Here is a 17,781-nt window from a genome sequence, read left to right as displayed (position 1 = left end):
CAATTCCCACTTTATTCACACCTGCGAGAATTTGGAGAATTCTACGATATAAGTATGTGTGTTTTCAGCCATACCTGTGTGAAACATTAGAACAGCTCATCTGCAAAACCCACTAAACTGGAGATCATCAGCTATATAGTGAGAACAGATAAAGCTTATTATGTTCTATGGAAAGAAAAAAACCACAACCCTCCAGTCTGCCCTTGTGTGTGTCACTGGCAGATGTGGGGACCAGTCAAATCATAAGCAAATTCAACCAGTCAGAATGTAGCAACTCCTGAATGCTGAAGTTGTCTCCTGCAAGTAATTAACTTGTCCCAGGTATTAATGTAAGAAACTATCTGTAGTAGGGGCGCCTGGGTGGCTTACTCTTTAAGTGTCTGCCTTTGGCTCAGGGCGTGATCCTGGTGTTATGGGATCGAGCCCCGCATCTGGCTCCTCTGCTGGGAGCCTGCTTCTTCCTCTCCCACTCCCCCTGCTTGTGTTCCCTTTTTTGCTGGCTGTCTCTCTCTGTCAAATAAATAAATAAAATCTTTAAAAAAAAAAAAGAAACTATCTGTAGTAGCAGTTAAGAAGGTTCATTTTAAGCAAAATAGATGTATTAAAATATGTATTATAAAAGATTAATGTTCAATAATTAAGTTGGTAGTAACTAACAATAACGCTTCATCCATTTTAAATATCCAATTTAAATGAATAGTTGATTTTTATGGGGCACCTGGGTGGCTCAGTCCTTAAGCGTCTGCCTTCGGCTCAGGGCGTGATCCCAGAGTCCTGGGATCGAGCCCCACATCAGGCTCCTCCACTGGGAGCCTGCTTTTTCCTCTCCCACTCCCCCTGCTTGTGTTCCCTCTCTCGCTGGCTGTCTCTCTTTCCATCAAATAAATAAATAAAATCTTAATAAATAAATAAATAGTTGATTTTTAAAAAGAAATGCAAATGGTAATGAACATAAAAAATTACTCAACTTCAGTCCCTAATTTTAAAATGCGAATCAAGGCAATATACCATTTTTTAACCTATCAGACTGAAATAACACAACCTCTCTCAAAGTTATGTATTCCTCTCCTGATTTTACATATATTTTACATAAATATTCCCTTTTATTTATTTTTTTAAGATTTATTTATTTGAGAGAGAGGGAGAGAGCATGCACCTGCACATGGTGGGGGGGGGGGGCGGGAGGTGGGGAAGGGGGGCGGGCAGAGGGAGAGGGAATCCTAAGCAGACTCTGCCCTGAGCTCAGAACCCCACGTGGGGCTTGATCTCACCACCCCAAGATCACAACCAGAGCCTAAACCAAGAGTTGAATGCTTACCCGACTGTGCCACCGAGGCACCCCTGTAGATCTCCACTTTGAAATGATGAGGTCAGAAATGCACAGAATTTCAAATCTGCAGATATTTCCATTAGATTGGCTGGAGAGGTGTGGAAGAGAACAGGCCAGAAGGGTGACTGAGGCAAACCTCAGATTGTGAGGTAAAAGATGCTAACATTTTTGTGGTCCTTGATTCCTATGGGTAACTTTTTCCCGAAGGATGGAATCCATTTACACCAGCACAGCTGATACTTTCAACAGTATTAGATTTTATTGTTTTAAAAATATTCCTTAGGCAAAAAAGGGACTCATTGGTTGGTTTTCTTTGTTTTGAATTGTTTGAATTCCTAGTAATTTACATCTTGTTGTTTTCAATTGTTTGAATTCCTAGTAATTTACATCTTTGTTTTGCAAATGCAGTCTTCTTTTATGAACAGTTTTGTTCATTATCACTTATTGTATTATTCCCTTTTTTGACATATGATATTTGCGATGAGTATTCCTTATTCCATTGTTGTATTTCATTTTGGTTTGATGCTTTTTGAATTATACAAGTTTTCTATTTCTTATAGTCAAATTTGTCTCTTTTCCTCAGTAATTATGAAAACATCTTTTCTAAGATTAGAAAATTCAGTATTCTCCAAAAATGTGATATTTGCGGGTATTTCTTTTTTTTTTTTTTTAAGATTTTATTTTTTTGAGAGAGAAAGAGACAGAGAGGCAGTACAAGCAGGGGGAGCTTCAGCCAGAGGGAGAGACAGAAATAGGCTTCCTGCTGAGCAGGGAGCCCCATGCAGGGCTCGATCCCAGGACCCTGAGATCTTGACCTAAGCCAAAGGCAGATGCTTAACCCACTGAGCCACCCAGTCACCCCACAGGGGTATTTCTTATTTTTAAAATTTCTCACTCTCAAGTCACCAGGAATTAATTTTGACATGTTATTTATGGTACAGATTTAAAAATGAAGTTTCCTTGAGGTTCCTGGCTGGCTCAGTCAGAAGAGTCATGAGTTCGAGCCCCACACTGGGTATAGAGATTACTGAAATAAAACTTAAAAACAAAAAACAAACAAAAAAATGTTAAAAAAAAAAATGAAGTTTCCTGCCCCCCACAATTGCTGAGCTGGGCTGCCAGTATCATTGAATGAGGAATTGTTCTCTATACTCATTTGTGGTGGCTGTCTCATCGTATATTCTTATATCCTAAATTTCCTCAGATTTCATCAGAATTTTGCACAGAATCCAGTTCAAGTTTCATCAGTGGTCACCATCCCTCCCCAAACCCAGATATATGTACCCACCTAATCCAAAGCCCAGCAGCATCTAATCCAAAGCATCTCTTGAAACCAGGGGTCTCCATTTTTATTGCAACACCCAGAGCTCAAGCCACCAGCATCACTTGCTTGGCCCGGTTCACAAATTCTGAATTCCTGTTCTGTATGACAGCCCAAGGGATACCTTCAAAATAGAAATCCTGCTTATAATCTTCTGCTGCTCATAATGCTTCTTATAGCATTTAGACTAAAACGTAAAAATGCTTATTTGGGGACCACAAGCTCCTGGATGATTTGGCCCCTGACCACCTTGCTCATCTCCTCTCATGTCAGTGTCTAGCCACCGCCTCCAGAATGGTCTCTTTTCAGGTTCAAGAATACCATAGACTGGTTCTCACATCACGGGTGCTCTGTGTGCCGTCCCGATGCTGAGAATGGCCTTCCTGACGCAGGCTGGAGCCCATCATTTGGGGCTCCCTGACAGGAACTCCTGACGGTGGGCTTCCCTGAGCAACCCGTCCAGAGCAGCTCTCCTACCAGCTTTTCTGTCTTCTGTATCCTCTTTTATAAATTCCTTGAAAGGAAAGATCTTGTGTGTCTTCTTCATTCCCATAAACCCAGCACTCAGAATAGGGAATATTATACCGTAAGTGTCCAATGACTATTTCTCGAGCAGATGGATGGATGGTTGGGTGGATAGCGGAGTGGATGGATGAACAGACAATTAGGAGTCCCTTGGCGCTCTTCCCCAGCACCTCCATCCTTAGATAATGTCCTATGCAGTGACTTAGCGTTAGCTATCACCCAAGTATTCATTTTCCCCTTCCCTGTTCCTTCCAGCCCTACGTTTGTGAGGCTCTGGGGGGCCATCTCCAGGTCAGGGAGTGGCCCCATCTCTCTAGGCACAGAGGCTGGCTCAGTAATGAGCAAGATAGCATACCTAATTCAGGCCTGAGACTAGAGGAGAAGCTGGGGGCTTCTAGGGAAGACTGTTAAAATACGAATTAGACTTGATGTAATCCCCATGAGAACCCCAGAGGGCTTTTCTTCATAGCAAAAGCAACAACAAAAGGACGAAATTAACAAAGGTAAGTGAAGATATGCAGGAATACATGGTGTTTTCTTTTTCTAGAGTAGCAATTTAAATGTTTAGTTCATTAACTTCCTCTTTTTCATTTTGGTTTTATAAACTCAGCTTTACAATATATTTGTCAAGCTAATACTCAAATGCATATGGAAACGTCCAGGACCTGGAGCAGCTATAGTTTAGGCTGCATCCGATTAGTGTGGGCTTGTGCTATTCATATATTTTCATTACTCTTTTAAATATACGTTAAGTCTATTCTTAATTCCTCCTTTAGTCCCAATATTGTCAGAAAAGAGTGACTGCTTAGCTTCTGTAAATTCCAAAGTGGTCAGAGTTTTAAACATTGAAATTTCTATTGCTGACTTATAATTTTTTTGGCAATGGTCAAAAAAATACAATCTTGCAATTTCAACATTTTGGAGGCTAAGAGGAAATTTGAGGGTTGTGGGTTTTTGAAAAAAATTTTAATAAAATTTCTTCAAATTCTTGAATTGTCCTGCCCCGTAGCTTCAAAAGTAAATATCAGCTTACGTTTCAATCCTCTAATTGCTGCATTTTGCCCATCATATAGTGTGAACCTAAGAATAAAAACCAAATCTTTACTCTGTGGTTCTCTATGCCCTGTGCCATCAAATCTTTTCAGAGAGAGAAGTAGAGGTTCAATAGCTATTCTTAATGAAGAAATGGCTTCAATCCCCAAGCTGTCACACTCTGTCACACAACATCTGAGAATTTTCTAGAGAAAAGTAATTGACCATTTTCCTCATGTTCTGAGAGGGGAAATCTGAGGAGAATTGCACCATTTTCGTCAACCTGCGACACTTACTGTCCTCTTCTCCCCGTCCAGCTGCTGCAGGTCACTTTGTATGAACGTGTATTCTATGAACTCCTAAATACAGGAAGTTCATTCAAAGTATACCACAGTCCTTCTTCGACAAAGATAAGAGACTGGCAGCAGTGTTGCTTCCTGTCTTTACAAGCACAGCTAAAGAGATTGCAGTGACACCCACCCCTTCTCTTGGGAATCACAAGTTTAAGCACTGCATTCAGCAACAGTAATACCAGATCTTTAAAGAACTAGGTGGGCAAAAATCAGGAAGTAACAATCAATCCATAAGTAATCATTGTTTCATTTAATTCAGACAGTCACACTTGCTAGATAGCATCTTTAAGACAGGATTTTTTCTTTCATATTAAATTGTCTTCTTTCTGTGGTTGCTATTGTTTGGTTCACTTTGTATTGCCAGTAACCTTTGTAAGCTCACGTAATAATGATAGTAACAATGTTAAAGAATTAATAGATTTAACAATCCTCAAAGACATAAATCTAACATTAATCCTGGCATCCTCAAGGCTAACATAGAACCTCGCCCCTACTCAGTCCTTCATAAATTTGTGTTAAATGAGGGTGTCTGGCCCTGAAAAAAAGGCTGTAATACTAGAAAAAAGCGTGACGTCTCCCAAGATAAATCACATACCTGGAGTCAGTTGTTAAGATCCCTTGACTTATCTGGTACTCTGCTAAAGTTTTTCTCCCCATTCTGGAAGCTCATTTAATCCAACTATAGTTCTTCAGTGCTGTTTCTTTATAATTCTACTGAAGAAGGAGGAAGACAGACACAAGGGAGAGGGAAAAGAAGAAAGAAAAAAAAAGGAAGAAGGTACGTAAACAACGAAATTTCTCCACCTTATCTCTTACTGCTTTTTGCTCGTAATGAGCCATCTAAGAGGTACATTTGGGTCCAGAAGAGATGGTCTATACCAGGTGTTCAATTAGATATCCTATAGTCCACATTCAGCCCACAGAGATGCTTTCTTGGCCCTAGGCAACATTTTTCTGGATTTTAAGATATTTAAATGGTTTTCAATATTTTAAAATCTAGAAAATTGCCTAAATATCTAAGTTTTGACTTTTCTTGAATAAAAATCAGTAGAACTGACAAAGGGAGTCTCTGATTTTCACCAGGTGGCAGTGGGCTAGGGCTGAATCGTGTTTGCCCGTTTGGATGAGGGGGTAGCCAATGTGCCACAGACACCCCACCTCCAATTCTGCCTGCAATCTCTAATGTCAGCTGCACTTGTGATGGCTGGATTGCAGATAGCAGTCAAGCACAGTGGCTAAGGCCATGGACTCTGGACCAGACTGCCTGGGTTTCAATCTAGATTCCATCATTTTTGACCAGTGCTCATCTTGGGGGGAAGTTGCCTGATCTTTCCGTACCTCAGTTTCTTATTTGTTAAGTGGCATAATACCTGTTACCCAACTTTGAGATGAGAATTAAATGGTTCTGTACATGAAATACTTAGAACAGTGCCCCCCTCCCCGCCCGACATTGCAAGCGCACCCAGTAAACGTCAGGCATGATCACCATCTTGCCTGAGCTGTGTTTTCTTATGGTGGGGTTAAAAAAAAAAATCAAACAGCACTTAACCTTCTGTCTCTATCAAAAGTGGAAAATACACAATAGCCGCAGAAAATAAAGCTTATGCCTGCTTGTGGAATATGTGAATAATGTGTATCTGTGTCGAAGAGATGGATGACACCATTATGAAACAATGCACCATGAGAGCTTTAACCGGAAATACAGAAGAATGGTGTGGAAATGCTTACCTAAAGAAAACACTGGGATTTCAACAAGAGTTCTTTAAAAATTCAAGAAACATAATTGATCTTGATATAAAACACAGTAACATATTAAGAGACAAGAAAATGGCAGTAACACTGCTTCCCTCATTCACTTTATCTGCCTGGCTCTTATAAGCATTGAGTTTGGTTTCAGGCAAGTCTAAGAACACCCCCCAAAAACAATAGTTTTCTGCGTGAAGCAAACTCAACTAAAAACCCCAGGCATTAGAAAAGCCAAGTGTAAATCTGTTTAATTTTTACACTATTGTGATAGCAAAGTACTGGGAAACTGTGAAGTAAATAATCACATTTGTAAACAATCAATTTAATAATACAATAAATATAAAATAGACATCTGTGAAAGGTGGCCCAGGACCCTCTTCCACAAAACAGAACAAAATGAACAAAAGTCATACTACACAAGGAATAAGCCAGACATGTTAAAACAAAGGGGAAAATAACCTACTATTATAAACTGTGATAAGAATAATCCAGAAGAGGGGCGCCTGGGTGGCTCAGTCTGTGGAGCGTCTGACTCTTGATTTCGGCTCAGGTCATGATCTTGGGGTCTTGAGATTAAGCCCCGTGTCTGCGTCTGGCTCCCTGCTCTGTAGGGAGTCTGCTTGAAGATTCTTTCTCTCCCTCTGCCCCTCCCCACCTCAACATAAATGAATGAATCTTAAGAAGAAGAAGGAGGAGGAGGAGGAGGAGGAGGAGGAGGAGGAGGAGACGGAGACGGAGAAGGAGAATCCAGAGACAGAAAGATCCGCAACACATTAGAAGAGGACTCCAAGAACCAATGCTGGGTTGTAAGGCAAACTGAAGACATTGCCTACAACTCTGGACATCCTCACCAAGCCTGGGGGTACATTTGGCCCAAGAGAACCTCAGAACATCTCAAAGGGAGCCCTCTTCCCATCACCAGCAGGGAGTAGCTTCTCAGTCTAAAGAAGTGCTAAGGTATACAAATGAAGGTTTCAGGGGGTCTAAGGGACAACTGCCTGAGGAATGGTTTGCCAGACCTTTTCTCATAAGAAAAGGCACAACCCCAGAAATTCTGATTCAATCAGTGCTGGATAAGAAAGGATTTGAAAAAAAAGAAAGAAAGAAAGAAAGAAAGAAAGAAAGAAAGAAAGAAAGAAAGAAAGAAAGAAAGAAAGAAAGAAAGGATTTGGCACTTACAGTATTATTTATATAGCTTATGACCGGAAAAGCCTAGATGGCCCTCAGTGGGGAAACAGAAGACTGACCATGGTGCCTTCATGTAAGGAAATACTCTTGAAACTGGCTAAGGAAGTGAAGATGTTCTTTATGTGTTGGTATGAGGTAGTTTCCAACATCCATTGTGAAGAGGCGGGGGGAGAAAAAGCATGATGCAGAACGGGGCTATAATATGCTACCCCTGGGGAAAAATTACAAATATGCCTCTATTTGAATAAAATATCTCCAGAGGCATCCATCAAACTGATAATATTGGTTGTGTCTGGGAAGAGCCGCTGAGCATCTGGGGAAGAAAAGGAAAGCAGATATCCTTTTTTTTGTTCTCAAATTTTGAACCATATGAATCTATTATTATGTTTAGAAATAAATGTCTGAGAAAATGAAATGAAAGAGAGAAAGGAAGGGTGGAAGGGAGGGATTGAGGGAGGAAGGGAGGGAGGTTGGGAAGAAGATTAGATCATAGGAAAATAGCACCTGCTAAGTTTTCCTGAGGAAATCTGTATAATAACAATCTAGTTATGCAAAAGAGATTGGAAATGCAGAGGGCAGTGCCCAAAAGGACTGGCAGTGAGCTCAGAACCCATTTAATTATAAACGATGGCAAATAGTTACAACAGTTGCAATTATAAAACAAATGTTAAATGTTCTTTTTTTTAAAAGATTTTGTTTACTTATTTGAGAGAGAGAGAGAGAGCATGAGCAGGGGGAGGGGCAGAGGGAGAGGGAGAAGCTGGCTCCCTGCTGAGCAAGGAACCTGATGTGGGACTTGATCCCAGGACTCTGGAATCATGACCCGAGCGGAAGGCAGATGCTTAACTGACAGCCACAACCCAGGCGTTGCAACTTTTGAAAATTTAAGAATAGACAAATGAGAATACGAGAAAATATAAAAAAGCTTTAAAGGGCATTTCCAGGGGCGCCTGGGTGGCTCAGTCATTAAGTGTCTACCTTTGGCTCAGGTCATGATCCCAGGGTCCTAGGATAGAGCCCCGCATAGGGCTCCCTGCTCAGTGGGAAGCCTGCTTCTCCCTCTCCCACTCCCCCCGCTTGTGTTCCCTCTCTCGCTGTCTCTCTCTGTCAAATAAATAAATAAAATCTTTAAAAAATCATAAAAATAGGGGCGCCTGGGTGGCTCAGTAGTTAAGCGTCTGCCTTCAGCTCAGGGCGGGATCCCAGAGTCCACCGCTGGGAGCCTGCTTCTTCCTCTCCCACTCCCCCTGCCTGTGTTCCCTCTCTCGTTGGCTGTCTCTGTCAAATAAATAAAATCTTTAAAAATTAATTAATTAATTAATTAAAAAAATAAAAAATTATAAAAATAAAGGGCATTTCCAGGTTGTATTCATTTCAGGGATAAATTCTTATTAAACGGATACTGGTATTTAAGTTGTTCCATAGAGAATAAAACAAAGTTCTAACTTATGTTTAAAAAGTCAGCATACTCTTGCTATCGAGCACTAACAAAGGCAATACTGACCAATTTCTTTTTTAAATATTTATGCAAAATTCTCAAATACTAGATTATCATGAGTCTAGCAATGCATTATGGATATAAAATATGACTATTGTCAGTTAACTCCAGGAACACAAGGGTATTACCTTTTAGAGAGTCTCTTAGTAAAACTTACCATAATGATAGATTAAACAGGAAAAAGTACACTAATTTCCATAGAAACCAGAGTTGCCAGGGACTGGGGGGTTGGGAAAAGGGACTCATGACAAAGGAGCCCTTGGGAATTTTTCAGGGTGATGGAAAGGTTCCTTATCTTGAAAAACTGAACAAGGTATATTTACATATTCTGTATGTATTATATTTGGGTAACATTATGTCCAGGCGTATCTGGAAAGGTGCACGATGGTTGAAGTTAGGATGATGATTCAAATCAACTTACACATTAACCCGGTTATTATCTCAGAAGGTAGCGCAGCTTCAGCCAGCAGCAGCTCAAAGAAGTCCTCAAGGATCCAGATTCTTTGCCTCCCTCTTCTCTGTTGCTTGAGTACTGGGTTCCCTTAAAGAGGTACCTTCACTGTCCCACGATGGTGCCAGAGCCCGTCAGCCTACTTGCTTCCTTTTTCTACCTAAGTAGGATTGTGAAAGGAAAAAATAAACCTCTCTCCTAACCACTGACTCCAAGTTATCCCCTTCGGTCTGGACCAGTAGCAATTTCCATGGCAACAACATGTACTGATTGGCTTAAACTCAAGAGGCTCTCCCCCATATTGGGTCTGGGATCCCTTTTCCCTGAGTCACGTGAGGAAGGAGTCGATGCCTGAATAAAACAAGAATGCTTTTTGGAAAAACAGGTCGGGTAAGACACCCATTGGTGACCCTATGTGTAACCACAAAATGCCAAGGGTAGTTATCACTCCGAGGTTTGGTTATGAATGCTCAGGGTTTTGTTTTTTGTTTTTTGTTTTTTTTCTCCTTATTCCCCCCCCTTTTTTTTTCTGAACGAAGATCATATACCATCAAGAGGGAAAAAAGTTTTTCCTTGATTATAAAAAAATGAAATATCAGTGGAAAACCCAGACTTGAGAATTTACTATCAGTGCCTCCACCTTTCCGCTAGAAATTTTCAACTGAGGCAATTGCTAGAAAGTTATAAATGTGCAAGATGAAAGGAAATCAAGGGGTTCCCTCCGGCATTCTGAGTATTTCCCAACCCTGTCTGCTTTGTCAACACACTTATCTATGGGTGTTCAACCATTTGTAGAAAAAATGTAAGCATTCATAAACATTTAGTGCTTGGATACTAGATCACAAAACAACAAATGTATGTTGAAGCATTATTAGCAGCTATCTTCCTGCCTCCGCTTTATCTCCTCCTCCTTTCTTTTAACTTGATATCCCTTCCCTTAATACTCCCTAGCAGTGTTACTATTCAGTCCTAGGAGCAAAAGGTGCCATGCTTAAATAGCCCAACGATTTAAAATGTTACAAGCCTTGTTAAAAAATATATGGTCTGGGGGCGCTACGGGTAGTGCAGTCGTTAAGCGTCTGCCTTTGGCTCAGGGCGTGATCCTGGCATTGTGGGATCGAGCCCCACATCGGGCTCCTCCGCTGGGAGCCTGCTTCTTCCTCTCCCACTCCCCCTGCTTGTGTTCCCTCTCTCGCCAGCTGTCTCTATCTCTGTCAAATAAATAAATAAAATCTTAAAAAAAATATATATATATATATGGTCTGGTGAGTGGGGGGGTTGGGGTAACTGGGTGATGGGCATTAAGTAGGGCACTTGATGTAATGAGCACTGGGTGTTATATGCAACTGATGAATCACTAAACTCTACCTCTGAAACTAATAATACACTATATGTTAATTAAACTGAATTTAAGTGAAAGTATTTTAAAATAAATAAATAAAAATTAAACTGTGTGGTCTGACCTATATCATGCAGCAATCCCAGAGGCCTGACAGAAATGCACTACAGATGTTCACCAAAGGACAAGCCCAAGAATGTTCATACCAGCACTCTCCATAATAAGCCATACTGGAAACAACCCAAATGTCTCTGGCAGAATGAATAAATCATATATTCACACAATGGAATATTACACAGCAAGAAGAATGCACAAATGCAATTACTCACATCAACATAAGTAAATATCCTAAGCAAGTTGAATGAAAGAAGCCAGACACAAAGAATGCACTATAAGAATCCATTTCTATGGAATTCAAAAAATGAGAAATCTAATTGAGGGTGGTAGAAGTCAAAATGGCGGCTGCCTCTTAGCAGGCAGTAACCAGAAGAGGGCATGGGCCTTCTGGGGAGTTCAAGCAATACTGGATTTCTTAACATGGATGCTGGTTATACAAGTGTGTTCCATTTGGGAAAATGTATTGAGCTATGTATTTCGGATATGTGTACTTTTCAGTATGGACTACACTTGAATTTTTGAAGTTATTTTTTAAATATGGCCTGAAATATGCAGATGATCATTTCCTTATAAGTTTTTTAATAAATGACATGAATCCTCTTCACTGTATAATGTTGTTTTGCCTCGTGATCCTTTTCTACCCCTAAACAGTCATAAAACTGAAGTTCAACTGAAATAAGAGACCCCATTCTACCACTTATTTGAGCCCGGAAGTCCTTTCTTTTCCCCTCACCTCTAGTCCCCCTCTTCTAACCCTTCTGAGTTTCAGCTGACTCAAGGGAGACAATTTTCTCAGCTTAGTGTGAGATTAAGACCACTGTGGGTTTACATCCTATCCCTGCAACCTGGTGGTGGTCTGACTTGAAGTAACTCAGCCTTCAGTGCCACCGTTTTCTCACCTGTAAAATGTTAATAAAAAATAGTTTCTACCTCACATAGTTGTCAGGAGGATTGAATGAGCCAGCAGATGCAAAGCATGGGGCCGTTAGCTCATGAGATGACGCTGGTTTGCATAAATTCTAGGATGCATCTTATATTTTCTGGAAATCCAGAAGCATTCTACAACCAATGATGTCTTACAATCACTGTTGGTCAGGTGACAGTGGTGACATAGCTGTCACTGCCTGGGCTTCTGGCTTTTATTTCCCTTTTATGTATATATGAGTGAAATATGAAAACACTTTGTCTAAAAAAGCAGTTCTTCCAATAAGTACAAAATAAAAAATTTAGGAGCTGGCTTTTTCTTTCTTAGTGACCAACAAAATAATGGGGTGTGTTGATGGATGGCATCTTAGATTTCATGAAATGTCATGAAATCCCTCATGAAGAAGCGCTTCAGCACTATTCTATTTTAAAATACTTCCATGCTTTATTTGACTTTTATGTTTTACAATCAATCATTTTAAACTAGGTATTTCCCAGTGATCTTTAAAGCTTCCCTAGGAACTGGGCAATCGAAAGACTTCCCAGGGATGCAGAACACTGTGACCAGATGCTCAGCTATCCCTTGCTTCCTTCTGCTCTTCAAATGCCTTTTCTCCCTCCTCCACTGCCAATCCCAGAGCACCAGCAAGCACAGGACCCCAGCACTGAGTGTAATCTCATAGTCTTCTCCCCCTTCCCTTCTGAGCTCAAATGTTAGTTCTTCAGAAAGACCTCCATCAAGCCCCAGCCCCTCAGCCCAGTGGTTCTCCAACTTTGCTACATACTGAACTCATTTAGACTCCTTCCAGTAATGCTGATGCCTATGTCTCCCTCTCAGACACCCCGATTTAATTGTTCCTGGGATGCTACTGGGGCATTGGGATTTTTAAGAACGCCCCAGGTGATTCTGCCAAGATTGGAAACCACTGCATTACCCTGTTGGATGATTTTCTCATATTTTCTTAATGGCTTACTTGATGTTGTTTGTATCGTCCACCAGCTTCTGAAGACATGGAAGCTTATCCTTGTCAACACTGTCCTGTCTCCTACCAGAGCACCCTCCTAGGAGCTGAGCCTCATGGTGCGCCTTCTAAGAAACATAGGGGGCTTCGGCTTCTTCCAGAGTTGTCATGAAGCCTTAAAGGAGTTAGGAAGTAATTCAGAGCGGGCCATTTCTCGGGCCTTTGGCAACACTCGATTTCTGGCCCGCGTCTGCCAAACTTCATCCCCGCCCCCAGCAGCCCCGCCAGGCGGATGTTAATGGCGCTGATGGTCCCCTCCAAGACCTCCCCTTTGATCAGCTTTGGGACTGTCTAGCGGATCGCTCCCCCGCCCATGAGCCCCAGGAGCACAGGGCAGGGTCCGAGAGCTTGTTTACCCGCTTCTGGGGTCTGAGAGTACAAACAAGGAGCGGGTCTCAAAGGCTAGAAAACTCCCAAAGGGAGGCCGGGGCAGGGTTCCGCGCGCACGGAGCAAGGGGGCGCTGCGCGCTCCGCGGCTCACACCGTTCGTCCCGCGGCGCGCACTTCCGGGGGCGCAGGGCAGCGGGCGGGAGGCCACGGGGGGAGCGGGATCGGGGGATCGCAGCGTGGCTCTGCGTGGACCCGCGCAGCTGCGAGGAAAGCCCCCAAACACCAGTATAATTTATTTAAGGCTTCGGGCACGCCCTGGGATGTGTTGAGCTAGAAAAACCTCCTACTTCCCCAGGAGCTAACTTGAAGGCGAATTTTAAGCGAAAAAAGCAAATAATTGAAGAGCGCGTATAAAAGCATGCGGATGAGTGGGGGACAGATAAGGAGGAATTCAGGTGCATACACACACTTGCGTGTGCAAAACATGTAATAAGCCCCAGAAATACACGCAAGAAATTAATCGTGGTTGCCGTCAGGCCGAGGTGCGTTGGAGAAGTTGTAACCTGGTGGCTTTCTGAGTTTTTTAAAAGCCTTACGCAAGTATGTTTAGATAGATAGATAGATAGATAGATAGATAGATAGATAGATTTTATATTGTATTATATATTGTATGGTGTTGTATATAATGTATTCTATTGTGAAAGATATTATATTTTGTTATAACACCATACGATATGTTATGTAATACACATTTATCTCTGGTTGGTAGAGTCAAAGAAGTTCAAGTTGGCCTCTTCCTTCCAGGCTTACCTAACTTACAGAGAGAAAGGCTAGCGGAGTGAAAAGGCAAACAGGGAAGACAATATGTGGGACACCCCCGTATCTTTTCACCCAAGGAGCCCAGATGATTGTGGGGAAAGGAACAGAGGAAACTGCGTCTCTCGGCTACCCAAGTGCAAGCCCGAGTGCATTAGGAGTTCTAAGTCGGTGGCGGGGCAGAAACCGAGAACCCACCCCTGGGGCGCAGAAGCCTGGGTTTCTGCCCCTGCCTGGAATTGGCTTTTTTTTTTTTTTTTTGGCCTCAGGCCACACACACACCGGGGCGTGGGTGGGCTCTGTCTTGCGTCAGGAAGGGGCACTCGCCGCGCGTTCGGAGCTCTAAGACTCCCTCGGCTTCCCTGGTGGCAGGGCTCGGTCCCTGGGCTGCGTGTGGCCGGGTTAGGGCGACCGCAGAAGCCCGACGAGCCAGGGAGAGAGAAGCCCTAGAGGCGGCCTCGCTTCCCCGCCCATCCGCAATTGAAAGGCTCCGAGCGTCCGCCAGATAGGCGAGAAGGGCCCCCAGCAGCTCGCAAATCCCAGCCCTGGAGCGCTCGGCTGCGCGCTCCGCGGCTGGGAATGGGAAGGGAGAAGGACCTGCGACAGGCAGGGGGTCGAGAACTGGCTGTTGCTTCGCCGCCGCTCTCTGCGCCGATCGCCCCTCTGTCAAAGCTCAAATCCAGAAAACCCGGTTTTCTAGTAAAGGTTTCAGTGTTCCCGGGAAAGAGCACCGCCTTCCCAGCTTCCAGGTCCCGCTGGAGCAGCTACTCAGGGAAGTTTACTTGACCTCTCGCAGACTCAGTTTTCCTATCTGTAAAATGGGATGATAAAAGTACCTACTTCAGTGAGGTGGTAGTGAGGGTTTAAATGGAATATTGTACGCCAAGGGCTTGGCCCAGCCGGAGCTTGTGGAGGGAGGTCCACCCCTGCTATGGTTATCCCAAGCAAGAATGACTAGCCAGAACCCAGGATTTAGGGTGGAGTTATAGGGCTCAGCTTCCATAAAAGAGACTCATTTTAAAGGTCCAGCGGCTGCAGATGCGCACCTAGCGCCCTCCACTCCCTTCCTTCCAAGCCACACATGATCCCCATTCCAACACCTACCTTACCCCTCAAAGAAAACAACGCCCCACACCCCGCCCCATTCACACATCCTTAACCCCTCCACTGGGAGCCCCGCGGCTCAGACTGCCAGGATTCAGATTCCCGTGCCACCATTTTTAGCTGTGTGCCTGTGGACGAGGACCTTCATTTCTCCAAGTACCGCTTTACCCTTCCGTAAAATGGGCTGTCGAAAACATTTTAAGATGCCGATTTTAAAAGATCTTACAAATAAAGCAGAGAGTCTGGCCGGTGGTCAGCTGCTGCTGCTTTTATGATTTTCCTCCTTGGGTTGTGGATTGGAGGATCAACTCTATTCTAGAAAAGTCAGCCCCAAATGGATGAAGAAATGACGCCAGTTGCTCTTTGCTCCCCCTCGAAACTCCTTTCCTGCGGACCCCTTGTCATCTTTGGGAGGAGGGGGTTCCACGGACCTGCCTGGCCCCTGCCGAGTGGGGAAGCGGTCCAGGCTGACCTGGACTTGGGGGCCTCCTCAACAACAGCCCTCTACGGTTGATCTTGCTTGTCCTCTCAATATCCAGATGCCGCCACTGAGGCCCGGAGGGAGGCTCAGCGAGCAGATCCAGATGTTGTCCTTTTGGGGACCCCCAGTTCAGGGTGCCTTCTCCAGGAGCGAGAGCCCTGCGGGAGGCATCGGACCATTCACTCAACTCCTTCGCGGTCGGGCTTTTAACCAAGTAGATGGACAACAAAACCTCAGCTAAATACCCTATTTTTTTTTTTTTTTCTTTAACAAATAATAGGCCAGAACTGCAAGATCCCGGCGGGGGGCGGGAGGGCAAGGAGGCCTGGGAAAAACAGAATGCTAATGGCGGCCTGGAGGGGGCGGAAGGCGCACCCGGGCCTGGGCGCCCCAGCCGCCTGTGTTTGAAGTGCACCTTTGCAGCCGCGCTCAGGGGGAGGGCACTGGATCCCGCCCCTCCCCCCTCCATTCCTCAAGGTTCTGGAGAAATTGAAAGAAGCTGTAGGAACAACTGGTTCTCCTCTCAGGTTCCAACTGACTCAGTCCTGCTTCCTACTTCTAGTTCACGTTGCTGTTGACCCGTTGGTTCCTGGCCTTTCCCCAGCGGACTGGGATGCGGCCTCGTTTCGCCCCAGTCTCTAGTAAGAAGAGGGCAGAAAGTGAGCTCAATATAAGTGTGATGGAGAGTAACAGGAAAGACTTTAGATCTTCCTCTGTGCCGGGTGCTGTTCTAATTACTTTACATTCTATGTGTTATTATTACCCGTGGGAGTTGGGGGGACAGAAAGGTTAAGGAGTTTGCCCAGACTCACAAAGCTAGTCAAAGGTAAAAAGCCATAAATACATACACTTCTGCATACCACGTTCTGCTTTTCTCTTAGTTTATAGAACGATCTCTTTGGTGCCCTTCTTTCCTCCCTCCTCCTCCCCCTCTCTTCCTTGGTTATCTTAAGGGCTTAATGCTTTCTGCTGCGTAACTCCTCAACCAAGACTTCCCCTCTCCCCATTTCTCGCAGGGGGCCTGAGATTCCAGCTGCCCTGTCATTTTGTAGCTTTGGTCAACAGGATTGGATTCTGCCCACCTGTTGTGTAGACATCCTGCCGCACCGGTACCATAGAGGGGGCTCCTGTTGAAACAGTCATTGCCATAGGCTCTGCCAACTCTCTTAGCGATATGCAAGTGATTTCAGTTCAGGAGATATTTCTCCTTGGCTACATGTTGGTTGTTCCCATTAGCAGCTGTGCTGCAATTCCAGCACTAGCTTTGCTATTTTCCTGTAGAAGAGGGTCAACATTGCAATACACAGGAAAAGCCATGCAATCACGTAAGAACTTTGGGTTAGGAAAGGTCTAGAAAAGATTTTTCAAATCCTACAAAGTTTTTAAAAGATGAAAACGCCAGGTCCATTAGTCTAGGAAGATCTGTGTTATCTTTTTTTCTTATGTGTATGTGGGGGGGGAATAGCATTTTCACTTTTGTCTTCATGGTTATAAAGCCTGAGACCTGACACTGTCCTTGGGCCATTTTATTTGCTCTGGATTACAGATTTAGTAACCCTTTTCTTTCAGTTAACAGACGAGCCCCTACTGTCAGGACTTAGAATGTGCAACAGTAAGCAAGACAGGTGGAACCCTGTGTAAACTCTTTCATATTTTAATGTAGCAATAATTAGCCAAACAATCCCATAATTTATTTCTGAGAATTTCTTACTTTATTTACTCTGCCCCACATGTCTTTCTTGTATTTATGTGAATCTATGTACTTCCATAAATGTGAATATAATAATGACAAAGCAGCACTGAGATCCAGGAATTCATTTGCAGTTTAAAAAATACTTTCATAAAAAAAAATATTCTTGATTCAATGTTTAAGAAAAGATCGGTTATTTTTTGTACTAAACCACTTTGGGTATGTTTCTTAACTTTCACTGCAGGATTCCCCACCTCAAATTTTAACAGTAAACTACAATGGCACTTAGCAATCTAAATACAGAGATGGATAGCTAAGAAAATAGTTAAAATTCACCATGTTGGTTTGAAAAAAATACAGTGAGTTTAATGTAACCTTTTGCCTCACACATTTGTGGACCTGGCGATTATTTTTTTTTTTTTTTAAGCAAGTGATCAGTCTATTCCAGCGTCATGGTGAAATATGAATTCTTATAAAAGTGAAACTCTGTTGGTAGGAGTATCTTGCTGTTGTC

This window comes from Ursus maritimus, unplaced genomic scaffold (assembly GCF_017311325.1).
Source record: "Ursus maritimus isolate PB19 unplaced genomic scaffold, ASM1731132v1 scaffold_20, whole genome shotgun sequence".
In the NCBI taxonomy this organism is placed as follows: Eukaryota; Metazoa; Chordata; class Mammalia; order Carnivora; family Ursidae; genus Ursus; species Ursus maritimus.
This window is presented reverse-complemented; position numbering follows the sequence as displayed.